Genomic DNA, 12626 nt, shown 5'->3' with positions numbered 1-12626 from the left:
ATCAGAAACGAAGAGGCAAGGGTCTGACTGCGGGTGGGAGGGAAGGAAGCACTCCAGAGTGCGTTATTTCTCCTCCTACCGATCTCTGAATTGCAACTGATTGAACTTTATGCCAAGAAACCTTAACCTGGTTAGTCAGGTTTCCAGTCGAGTTAGGACCGATTTGAATGCCTCCATTTTTGTGGTTGCCGTTGAAATTTCTGAAAAAGTCTAACTGCGCCATCCTTCCCTTAGTTATCCACACTCCCTTCCTTTTCCTTGAAACCCCGCCCTTTTCTCCCAGCCCAAACCACAAAAGGCCGTGCAGCTACAGCCCCAACACGGTGCCCCGCCCCCTCGCAAACGTCGCAGTGCTGCAGGGAAAAGAGGTGGGCCCGGAAGTGGGGGTGCGGCGGTTTCGCGCTTAGTCCTTCCGCCCTTCGGCCAATTGGCGAAGTCCCCCTGAAGAAGATGGGGGAGCAGGACGTACAGACAGTCCAAGTATTTATCCCAATTTCTGCCACGTCCCGACCACTGACGTAAGCTCACTCCTCAGGTTCCGATTGGGTGCACTCATTTTTCTGCGTAGAGGTCCTTTAAGTCTATTGGCCAGCGCTGTCGTGGGGGCGGGGCTTGCGTGCTCTCCTCATTAGCTTCCACCGCGGCGCAAGGGGCGGGACGCGCCGCCACCGCCTCTGCTTCCGCCGCCGCCGCCGCCGCTGCTGGGGCCTGACTGCGCGTTAGGCGGGGGAGGAGTCGGAGGCGGAGAAGAAGGCGGTGGTGGCGGGTGGAGGATCTAGCGCTGTTCTCGCTCCGGAGACGCTGCACATTTCGGTGAGGGGATTTTTTTTTTTTTTTTTTTTTTTTTTAAAACCTGGCTTGTTCTGATGTCGGGAGTGTGGGGGTCGGGGCGAGGAAATTACTGCGGCTCCTCAGTTTCTTAGTTTCTTTCCTCGAGAAGGACCGGGCCTGTCCCTGGCCCGCTGCGCCGGCCATGGTGGGTGGGGTTGATGGCTGTGAGAGGCCTTCGCCTCCTGGGCCCTGTCCAGCCTGGACCTGGGGCTACCACGCCTGCTGCCACCCGGATGGATGGCGTTGGTATTGGGGGACTCCGCTGGCCGCTTTTTCCTGCTGCCTCCTCTGCTGTCCTTGGCCAAGGACCCCGCTGCCTTTCTCCCCACACTCGCAGCGGTACAAGAGTGTGCCCCCCACCCACACCTCACCCCCGCCTTCTCTGCGCATTGCCAGCCACCCCGCAAAGAGCTGATCCATCTTACGCCGCAGGCCTGCGGACCCCCTCCCCCGAAAAACCTTCTGTTGCCGTCACTCTGCTGGGTGTGTTTGCATTTTTCCCGATTGTCACCGAGGCTCGGGCACGCAGATACCCTGTGTAAACCACAGCAATCGTCCTACTCCCGATATTAGCACCATTCCATCAGTGCTTCTCTCTGTTAGCATGTCAGGTCAGAGCACGCCTCTGGCAGATGCTCCTTCAGTTTTGGCCTCCCCGAGATTACTGCTTGTTAGTCATTTTGCGCACATTCAAAATGGTGTTTAAAGCCGCACAGACCAAGTTGAAGAAAAGGGGAGGACGTAAATAGTCTTTTTTGAAGACAGGAAGAAGAATCTGGGAGATTTCCCCCTCTTGGCGTTAAAAAAAAAAAAAAAAGTATATCCTCATAGACACTGCTTTGAGTCTGCCAGTTCTGTGAAGTTTACAATTTTTTTTTTAAGGCTTGATATATTCTGTTATTTTAATCGTGAAATATTTGGTTACATTTTCTTTGAAATGGCATTCATCTTTGCTGAAGACTACAGATCATTTAGTAAATAAACCTGAAGGTAACAGAAGTAAACGTTTAAACTACCTTTTTCAATTTTGTAATTGTTTTCTGGAATTCATGTCATTTATTATGAAATAGCCATTTTTAAAATTAATTACAGACATGCAAACTTGATATAAAATTCAACAATATAAATAAAGGATTATTAGGCAAAATTTGAACATTTCTTTTCATTCTCCAGTTCCACTCCAGTGTCCAGAGTTGAGAATTTAGTATTCATCTTTCAAAACCTTTTACAAATGCACTCTATTAAAACACACAAACATACACGCAGTTTTCTTTTTTAGGGGAGTTATACCAAACACATTTTTATATCACTTGCCTTTTAATTTAATTATCTATCTGGCACATTTTTCCTTGTTATATATAACCATCCCTAATACTTTTTAAAGGTTAAATGGTATTTCATCAGTTTGAATGGGCTGTAATTTATGTAACCATTCCCTTATTGACAGACGTTTAAATTAATTGTAGTTTCTTTTTTACTATCACAAATAATGCTTTATAATGAAGCCAGCTTTCTAATTTGATTGATGTTTAATTACAAACTTTAAATCATCCTTGATTTTAAAAATTTAAACAGTATGGAAGAATGTAAACTAAAAGGTGCAACTCCCGCTTCCTCTTCTAGTCCTACCTGTATCCCAAGAGTCAACCACTGTTAACAATTCAGTAAACTTTGTCTATGTGTGATTATTTCTGGAGCATGGATTCCTAGAAACGGAATTGCTCAATAAAGGGTATGCATATTTTAAATGTCTCCATTTAAAATAACCATTTCTCCCCCCTTATTACTCTTCAAAAATAATCTTGACTGTTTCTTATGCATTTCTTCTTCTACATGAACTTTAGACTCAGCTACTTATAATTTAAATTAAAAATCTGTAGCTATTTTGAATGAGGTTATATTGAAATTTTAGATTAATTTGGAGGGAACAGAACTTGGTGTTGTTTCTGACTTTCAGGGAATGCTTCTGATGTTTTAGCATTAATTATGTTTGCTGAAGCTTTTAGGATAAATAGCCAAAATCAAGTTAAAATATTTCTATTTATTCTTGGCTTTCCAATATCATTTTATTTTTGTTTTCATTTTTGTTGATATTTTAAAAACCATAAATGGATTGTTTTCTTAGATGTTTTTTGACATCTTTGAGATGGTTATATGTGGACATCACCACCATTCCCTAGTTAACATTTTCCTAAGAGAGCACCTTTTTAAAAAATCAACTTTATTGAAGATAATTTAGGTACAATAAAATGTAATTATTTAAAATATACAGTTCATTTTATTTTGACAAATATGTACACCCATGTCACCACCACTGCAATCAAGAGCGGAGTATTTTCATCTCTTCATTGGGAGAGCATGGTGCTAGTAACACCAAGGTCAAAGGTTTGGATCCCCTTACCAACCAGCCACCAAGAAAACAAAACAAAACAAAGAAAGAAAATATTTTCATCTCACCAAACGTTCTCTTCTGTCCTTTTATAGTAAATCACACTTCACCCTCAGCCCCAAGAAACCACTCACTATAAATCGGTTTCATTTGTTTTAGAATTTTTATAAAAGGAATTATGTAATATATGCTTTTTTGCATCTGGCTTTTTATTTTTAGCATGATGTTTTTGAGGATCATCCTTGTTTTTGTGTGTTTAACTAGTTCACCTCTTTTTATTGCTGAGTAGTAGTACTTAGTATTGATTTACCACAGTTTGTTGCTCATTTCATCTGTTTATGGATATTCGGATTGTTTCCAGTTTGGAGCTGTTACTAATAATGTTGCTATGGATGTTAATTTTTTGTGTGAACATATATTTTTATTTCTCTTAGTAAATACTTAGAAATGGAATTTGTGAGGTTGTATGCTAAGTGAATTTTTAACCTGATAAGAAACTGTCAAGTTGTTTTCCACAGTGATTTCCCATTTTATATATCCACCAACAATGTATGACAATTCCAGTTGCTCCACATCCTCATCAACGTGGTTATTTCAGTCCATTAAATTTTGACCCTTCTAGTGGGTATGTAGTAGTATCACACTGTGATTTCACTTTCCATTTACCTGATGACTAATGATGCTGACAGTTTGCTCATGTGTATATCTTCCTTTGTGAAGTATCTGTTCAGATCTTTTGCCTAATTTTAAAATTTGGGTTTTACTGAGTTGTAAGAATTTTTTATACATCTTTATACAGTTTCTTTGACACGTAGACACATAAACACATACAGCAATCTGGAGCTTGTTTTTTTAATTTTTCTAACTGTAAGAGAGAAGCTTTTAAATTTGATTAATTCAGTTTATCAGTTTTTTCTTTTATGGCTTGTGCTTCTGTCTTCTATTTAAGAACTCTTTGCCCAATGCATAGTTGTGTTGATTTCCTCTTATGTTTTCTTCCACAAGTTTTATAGTTTTGACTTTTATGTCTAGGTGTATTACCCATTTTGAGTTAGTTTCTGTTTAGGGTGTGTGGTAAGGGTTAAGGCTTATTTTCTTTTCAAATGGATGTGTAGTTCATCTAGCACCATTTGTTGGGAATACTTTCCTTTTCCCACTGAATTAACTTTGTCAAAAAATCAGTTGACCTTGTATGTGAATCTGTTTCTGGACTATCCCCTTGATCTTTGTGCCTACAGTTCTGCCAATACTACATTGTTGTGGTTATTCTTACTTTATAGTAAGTCTTCAATCAGGTAATGTGAATCTTCAGACTTTTTTCTTTTTCAAAATCATTCTGGTTACTCTAGTTCCTTTGCTTTCTCATAATACTTTTAGAGGCAGCTTGTTGCTTTTTACAAAAAGTCCTGAGGGGATTTTAATTTGGATTGAGTTAATCAGTTTGGGAAGAATTGACATCTTAATATTGAGTCTTCCAATTCATGAACACAAATTATCTCCATTTATTTAGAGCTTTTTCATTTCTTTTGTCAGCATTTTGTAGTTTCAGCATACAGATTTTGCTCATTTTGTTAGATTTATATCTAAGTACTTCATAATTTTTGATATTCCTGTAAACGATAATTTTTAAAAATTTCAGTTTGTAATTGTTCACTGCTAATATGTACAAATGTAATTTTTTTGCCTGTTGACTTTGAATCTTGCAGTCTTGCTAAATTCACTTCTTCTAGTAACTCTTTTTGTACATTCTTTGGGATTTTCCTATGTGGACAGTCGTGTTATTTGCAAATACAGACTGGTTTTATTCTTTTAAAATTTGTATGTAACCTCCCCCTCCCCAACACACTTTTTTCTTTTTGCACTGGCTAGGACCTCCAGTATGATGTTGAATAGGAATAGTGAGAGCAGATATCCCCTTGTCTTGTTCCTGATCTTAGGAGGAAAGCTTTCAGTCTTTCATTATGGTAGAGTAGTACTATAGACAGCATGTTTGTGTTCCCTGCCCCCCCCCATTCATATGTTGGAATCTAATCCCCATTGTGAGGGTATTTGGAGGTGGGGTCTTTGGGAGGTGATTCGTGCCCTTCAAAAAGAGGCCCCACAGAGCTCACTGCCCCCCTCTCACCATGTGAGGACACAGTGAAAGTGCTGCAGTCTGTAAACTAGGAAGTAGCCCCTCACCTGACACCAGATCTGCCAGTGCCTTGATCTTAGACTTCCCAGCTCGAGAACTGAGAGAAATAAATTCTGTTGTGTATAAGCCACCCAATCTATGGTAGTTTGCTATAGCAGCTCTAGTGGACTAAGAAAAGTGGCTTTTTATCGTGTTCAGGGCATTCTTATCATATTTTTACATTGCTGAGAGTTTTAATCATGAGTGGACATTGACTTTGGTCAAATGTTTTTACTGTATTAATGTGATCGTGTGGTTTATCTTTTTTAGTCTGTTAATATAATGAATTACATTGATTTATTTTCAAATGTTGAATTACTTTGCATTCTCTGGTTAAACCTCATGTGCTGATGGTGTATTATCATTTTCATAAATTGGTGGATTATATTTGCTAATATTTTCTTGGGGTTTTTTTTTTTTTTTTTTTTGCATCTATGTCCATGAAGGATACCCGTATTAGTTCATTTTGTGTTGCTACAACAGAATACCTGAGACTGGGTAATTTATAAAGAACAGAGGTTTATTTGCTTATGATTCTGGGACAGCTGCATCTGGCACGGGCCTCAGGCTGCTTCTACTCATGGCGGAAAATGGCGGGCAGCTGGTAGGTACAAGCAGGTCACATGGTGAGAGCAAGTGAGAGAAACAGAGAGGGAGGTGCCAGTGTCTTTTAAACAACCAGCTCTCATGGGAACTAATAGAGCGAGAACTCACTCACAACCCATACCCCCCAGGGAGAGCATTAATCCATTCATGAGGGACCCGCCGCCATGACTCAAATAGCTTCCAGCACATTGGGGATCAGATTTGCACATGAATTCTGGGAGGACAATAATCAAAACTCCATCAATACTTTTTCGTGTAATTATTTGTATCAGGGTAATGCTGGCCTCATAGAGTTGGAAAGTGTTTCTTCCACATATTTTCTGAAAAATCTTATACAGGATTAGTATTGTTTGTTTTGTAAATGTTTATTAGTGTTTGCAGGCTAACTCTGAGTCTAGAGTTTTCTTTGTTGGAATGTTTTAAAGAATAAATTAAATTTTAATAAATACAGGATTATTAGGGTTACCTATTTTTTCTTGAAAGCTTTCAGTCTTTAGCTATATGAGTCACTTCCATTCACTTACGAGCTTTGGTAGTTTTTGTCTTTCAAGGAATTTTTCTGTTTTATCTGTTCATTTTCATAAAGTTGTTTCTTAATTATCCTTTTAATGTCTGTAGCATCTGTAGTGATGTCTCTTCTTTCGTTCCTGATATTAGCAATGTGTTCTCTCTTGTCTTTATTAGTTTGGTTCTGGGTTTATCAGTATTATTAATCTTTCCAAAGAGCCAACTTTTTTATTTGGTTGCTTTTCTATTTTTTTAATGTTTCAATTTCATTGATTTCTGCTCTTATCTTTACTATTTCTTTCCGTATGCTTTGGGTTTAAATTTCTCCATGTTTATTTCTTAAGGCGTAAGCTAAGGTCATTGATTTGAGACCTTTCTTCTTCAAAGCACTGCTTTAGATATTCACACAAATTTGATATGCTGATATTTTCTAAGTTCTTATGTGACTTCCACTTAAACCCATGGATTATTTAGAAGTATGTTGTTTAATTTCCAAATATTTGATTATTTTGCGTATCTCTTTCTGTAATTGGTTTCTGTTTACTTTTGCTGTAGACGGATAACATACTTTGTGTAATTTCTTTAAATTATTTGATGTTTGTATTAGTCCATTTTTATTGCTTATGACAAAATACTTGGAGTTCGGTAATTTGTAAGAAAATGAAATTTATTGCTTACAGTTTCAGAGGTTGGGAAGTCCAAAGTCCAGGGAACACATCTGGTGATGGCCTTGGTAGTGACAGTGACATGGGTCTCACATGATAGAATGGCAGAGAGAGAGATCCTCATGTTCTCTCTCTTTAAAGCCCTCAGAACCATGCCTATGACCACTCTTAAAACCATTCACTATGACAGGGCCCTCACAATCTAATCACCTCTTCAGGGCCCCACCTTTCAGTGACCATAATAGGGTTTCTCATCTCAACAGTTAGAATTGGGATTTGACTTCATTGACTTTGAGGGGACCATACAGTCCACTGCATTATTTGTTTTATGGTGAAAAATATGGTCAATCTTGGTAAATGTTTGATATACATTTCAAAATCATGTGTATTCTGCTATTTTGGGGTAGAGTATTCTGTAAATTTTAGTTAGGTCAGGTTGATTGATAGTGCATTTTAGGTCTTCTATTTCCTTACTCAGTTTTTGTTTACTTGTTTTATTGATCATTGAAAGGAGAGTTAAATTTTCCAAGTATAATTGTACATTTGTCTCTTTCTGTTCTATCAGTTTTTGCTTCAAGTATTTTGAACTTCTGTTATAGGTGGATATATGTTTTGGATTGTTACATTGTCTCTTGATGAATTGACCCTTTTATCATTATATAATATCCCCTTTTATTTCTGATAATGTTCCTTATTCCAAAGTCTCCTTTATCCAATACTAATACAGCCTATCCAGCTTTTTAAAATTAATGTTTGCATGATATATCCTCTTTTATCCTTTTACTTTTAATCATGCCTTTTTAATTAAAGTGGGTTTGCTCTAGAGAGCCACTTTTTAAAAAAATTATTTCTTAATTGATGCATAATTGAACATATTTATTGAATGCAGAGGAATATTTCAATACCTGTATACACTGTGGTAATCAAATCAGGCTATTAGTGTATACCTTACCACAAACATTTGTCATTTTTTTGGTGTGATTAGAACATTTGAACTCCTCTTATCTAGCCATTTCACAATATACAATAAATTATTGTTAATTATAAACATCTCTTCCTATCTAGGTGTAATTCTGTATCTGTTAATCAAACTCTCCTGATCCCCCCACTCCTCACCCTTCCCAGCCTCTGGCAACCCACTTTTTAAATTCATCCTGATAATCTCTTTTAATTGAGGTTTAGACCATTTTCATTTACTGTAATTATTGATGTGGTTAGATTTAAATCTATCATCTTAGTAGTTTTCCACTTAACTTACCTTCTCTCTCCCTATTTTTGAGTCCATTTTATCTTTACTGTTGGCTCTTTTGTGTTGCCTCTCTTTTAAAAAAGATTATATTGGTTTATCTGTGACTTACATTATACATATTTAATTACAGACTATATTCAAACAATATTATACCACTCTTTATATAGTGTCAGAGCTCTACAATAGTGTATTTCCTGTGTCTCCTTACTATCTTTTGTGCTGTTACTGTTCTGTATTTTACTTTTTGTATGCTATAAACCCATAGTACCTTATTACTGTTTGTTTTAGACCTGCACTATCTAGTATGGTAGTCAATAGCCAGTATAGCTGTTGAAATCAGAATTTAAAGAAGTTAATATAAATTAAATTAAAATTCATTTCCTCTTTTGCTAGCTACTTCTCAAGTGCTTATCCCTTATGCCTGAACAATTTGCTTTCACATTTCTTGCAGTTCAGCTCTGCTAGCAGCAAAGTCTCTCAGATTGCCTCCCAAATAATAATTTTGTTTCACTTTTTCTGTTGAAAGATAATTTGCTGGGTATAGAATTTTTTGCTCAGTGTTTGTTTTACATTAAGAATGCCATTGTATTGTTTTTTGATTTGCATAGTTTCTGACAAGAAGTCAGCTGTAATTATCTTCTCATTCTTTTGTTCCCTCTGCCTTCTGCATCAGTCATTTTCTTTTAATTATTGGATTTTTATAGCTTGTTGAGTATGATATGTCTTGGGATTTGTGTGCTTCTGCATGTGTTTTATATTTATCCTGTTTCTGGTGTGGGCATTGCTGAGCTTCTTGGATTTGTGGTTTCATCTTTTGCTTAATGTCTGGAAAATTCTCTTTTTCTAATACTTTTTCTGCACCATTTCCTCTCTTCTTTGTGGGATTCCAGTTGCACGCTTGGTAGTTCATTTAATATAGTCCCCCAACTCTTGGAGGGTCTGTTCTGTTTTTATGCATGTGTGTTCTTTTTAATGTCTTTAAAAAATCATTTAGTATTTAAGTTTGGGTAATTTCTTATGGCCTCTCTCGATTTCTTTAACTTATTTTAATTTCCTTTTCTGATAGTTCTGGTATTGCTTTGTCTCTTGACATTGGTTTTTGTTTTTGATCTTGTTCCTTAGCTTTTTTGTTTTGCAATTTTTGATTGAATGGTGGACATAGTATAAAGAATAGTAGAGATTGTGGTAAAACACTTCTTAAGTCTGGATGTGAGTCTGCTTCTTCATCTGCTAGGTTTTTCGTTTGATGGGGTTGATTCAGTCTAATCATGGATTGAGCTAGGTTTGGATTTTGCTGTTCGATCACTTTCAGTTCACCAGTTACCTTGTGCTTAGTGTAACAGTTGGAATGCCTGATTTTTTTTCTAAATTTTTCTGTTCTATTTTCAGCTTTCAGCTTTTTCTATGTGCCAGTACCTGTGACTCCTATGACTGGAGTCTCTCCATATGCTGTTTTCCCCAGCAGTAGACTGTTGTTACTTGGGGATGGAGGCAGAGGACTCTCTGTCTTCCTAATTTGTGCAAGCTTTGTGTCTCTTAGCCTTTGAGATAAGGCAGTGACCCTGTTCTTTCTCTCCATGGTAGCAACACTCTGCCTCGTATCTTTATTTGGGTTTTGTGCAAGAGAGATTTTCTGCCCCTTACCCAGCGGTAGTAAATCTCTAATATTATCAGTATTGGAGTGTGGGCCACGAACCATTTTCCTACCCTACTCCAAGAATAAAGGTCTTTTTTCTTTTACCCATATTCTAGCCACAATAGAGCACGCTGTTTGGTACACCTTTTCTGGTGGTTTAAGGCTTTTTTTTTTCCCCCCCTGCAAGGGAAAGAGGTTTAGGTAGAGTTTCATTCCTTTCCCTTATTGGCAGTTACTCTTCTGTCATTGAAAATGACCTCTTTAGTCTCCCAGCCTTTTCCCAGTCTTTGTCATGAGCACCCAGTAGATATCCATGGAACAGAGTCTGTGAATGGGTGCCAGCTTCTTGAGTTTCTGCAATTCTCAGAGGTCCTATACTCTTATCTAGCCCATACTTTGTCTTTAGCAATTTGTTTAAAAAATTTAGATGATTTTGCTTGTGTGGTGTCTGAGATATCTTTTACTTCTTTATTCTTTCATAATTGAGCCAGTGTTCTTGTACTTTCTGTCCTTGGAGGGGCAGGTCTGTCTTTCCTTATGTTTCAGGCTGTTTGATTGCCTTGCTACCTCAAATCTGGTGGCTTTAAAACAAGTTGTGGTTTTGTTGTTTACCTGGCATTTTCTTATTGTTAGGGTGGAAATGACATTCCACCTTTCTACATCCTGGGTGAAAGTGGAATTCCTACAAGTGGTATATTTCTAAAATTCCTTCTTATAGTTGATGTTTAAGCTGATATTTAATAGTGATTTTTGTATCTTGATACTATAGCTGGCTATCTTTGAACATTCCTGCTGCCATAACAAAATACCTGAGACTAGGTAATTTATAAAGAAAAGAAATTTATTTCTTACAATTCTGGAGCCTGGAAGTCCAAAATCACGGTGTAGGCATTTTTGGTGTTTGGTGAGGGCTGCTTTCTGCTTTCAAGATGGCACCTTGTTGTTGTGTCCTCACGTGGTGGAAGGGCAAAAATGGCCTAGCTAGTTCCTTCCTGCCCTGTATAAGGCACTAATCCATTCTGCACTCATGAGTTAATAACTTCCTAAAAGGCCCCATTTCTTGATACCACCACAATGTGCGTTGAGTTTCAAAATGAATTTTGGAAGGGGATAGAAGCATTCAAACCATAACAGTGGCAATATCACTGATGTCTCTTTTTTGTTTCAAATTTTTCCTTTGAGTTTCTTTTTGGTCTTTTTTTTTTTTTTTTTTGGCTTCTGCCATTATCTTTTTTTTTTTTTTTTTTTTTAAGTTTTATTTTGTCGATATACATTGTGGCTGATTATTGCTCCCCATCACCAAAACCTCCCTCCCTTCTCCCTCCCCCCCTCCCCCCAAAAATGTCCTTTCTGTTTGCTTGTCGTATCAACTTCAACTAGTTGTGGTTGTTATATCTTCTTCCCCCCCCCCCCCGGTTTGTGTGTGTGTGTGTGTGTGTGTGTGTGTGTGTGAATTTATATATTAATTTTTAGCTCCCACCAATAAGTGAGAACATGTGGTATTTCTCTTTCTGTGCCTGACTTGTTTCACTTAATATAATTCTCTCGAGGTCCATCCATGTTGTTGCAAATGGCATTATTTCATTCGTTTTTATAGCTGAGTAGTATTCCATTGTGTAGATGTACCACATTTTCCGTATCCACTCATCTGATGATGGGCATTTGGGCTGGTTCCAACTCTTGGCTATTGTAAAGAGTGCTGCAATGAACATTGGGGAACAGGTATACCTTTGACTTGATGATTTCCATTCCTCTGGGTATATTCCCAACAGTGGGATAGCTGGGTCATATGGTAGATCTATCTGCAATTGTTTGAGGAACCTCCATACCATTTTCCATAGAGGCTGCGCCATTTTGCAGTCCCACCAACAATGTATGAGAGTTCCTTTTTCTCCGCAACCTTGCCAGCATTTATCATTCAGAGTCTTTTGGATTTTAGCCATCCTAACTGGGGTTAGATGGTATCTCAATGTGGTTTTGATTTGCATTTCTCGGATGCTGAGTGATGTTGAGCATATTTTCATATGTCTGTTGGCCATTTGGATATCTTCCTTAGAGAAATGCCTACTTAGCTCTTTTGCCTATTTTTTAATTGGGTTCCTTGTTTTCTTCTTGTAAAGTTGTTTGAGTTCCTTATATATTCTGGATATTAATCCTTTGTCAGATGTATATTTTGCAAATATTTTCTCCCACTCTGTTGGTTGTCTTTTAACTCTGTTAATTGTTTCTTTTGCTGTGCAGAAGCTTTTTAGTTTGATATAATCCCATTTGTTTATTTTTCCTTTGGTTGCCCGTGCTTTTGGGGTCGTATTCATGAAGTCTGTGTCCAGTCCTATTTCCTGAAGTGTTTCTCCTATGTTTTCTTTAAGAAGTTTTATTGTTTCAGGGTGTATATTTAAATCCTTAATCCATTTTGAGTTGATTTTAGTATGCGGTGAGAGGTATGGATCTAGTTTCATTCTCCTGCATATGGATATCCAGTTATCCCAGCACCATTTGCTGAAGAGGCAGTCCCTTCCCCAGTGAATAGGCTTGGTGCCTTTGTCAAAGATCAGATGGAAGTAAGTGTG

General features: G+C 37.7%; 1 protein-coding gene across 1 annotated transcript in view; it reads left to right on the top strand.

Annotated features, from left to right (window-relative positions):
* Nucleotides 1-667: 667 nt before the first annotated feature.
* The window catches only part of PJA2 (praja ring finger ubiquitin ligase 2), a 66228-nt gene continuing 54269 nt past the window's right edge, over nt 668-12626 (top strand). Inside the window, exon 1 of the mRNA XM_063086763.1 lies at nt 668-813. The gene's annotated coding sequence lies outside the window, so the exon portion shown is untranslated. The remainder of the gene's footprint in view (nt 814-12626) is intronic.

Source organism: Cynocephalus volans, chromosome 2 (genome assembly GCF_027409185.1).
Source record: "Cynocephalus volans isolate mCynVol1 chromosome 2, mCynVol1.pri, whole genome shotgun sequence".
Classification (NCBI taxonomy): Eukaryota; Metazoa; Chordata; class Mammalia; order Dermoptera; family Cynocephalidae; genus Cynocephalus; species Cynocephalus volans.
Note: the sequence above shows the minus strand (reverse complement) of the source record. Positions and strands in the feature narration are given on the sequence as shown.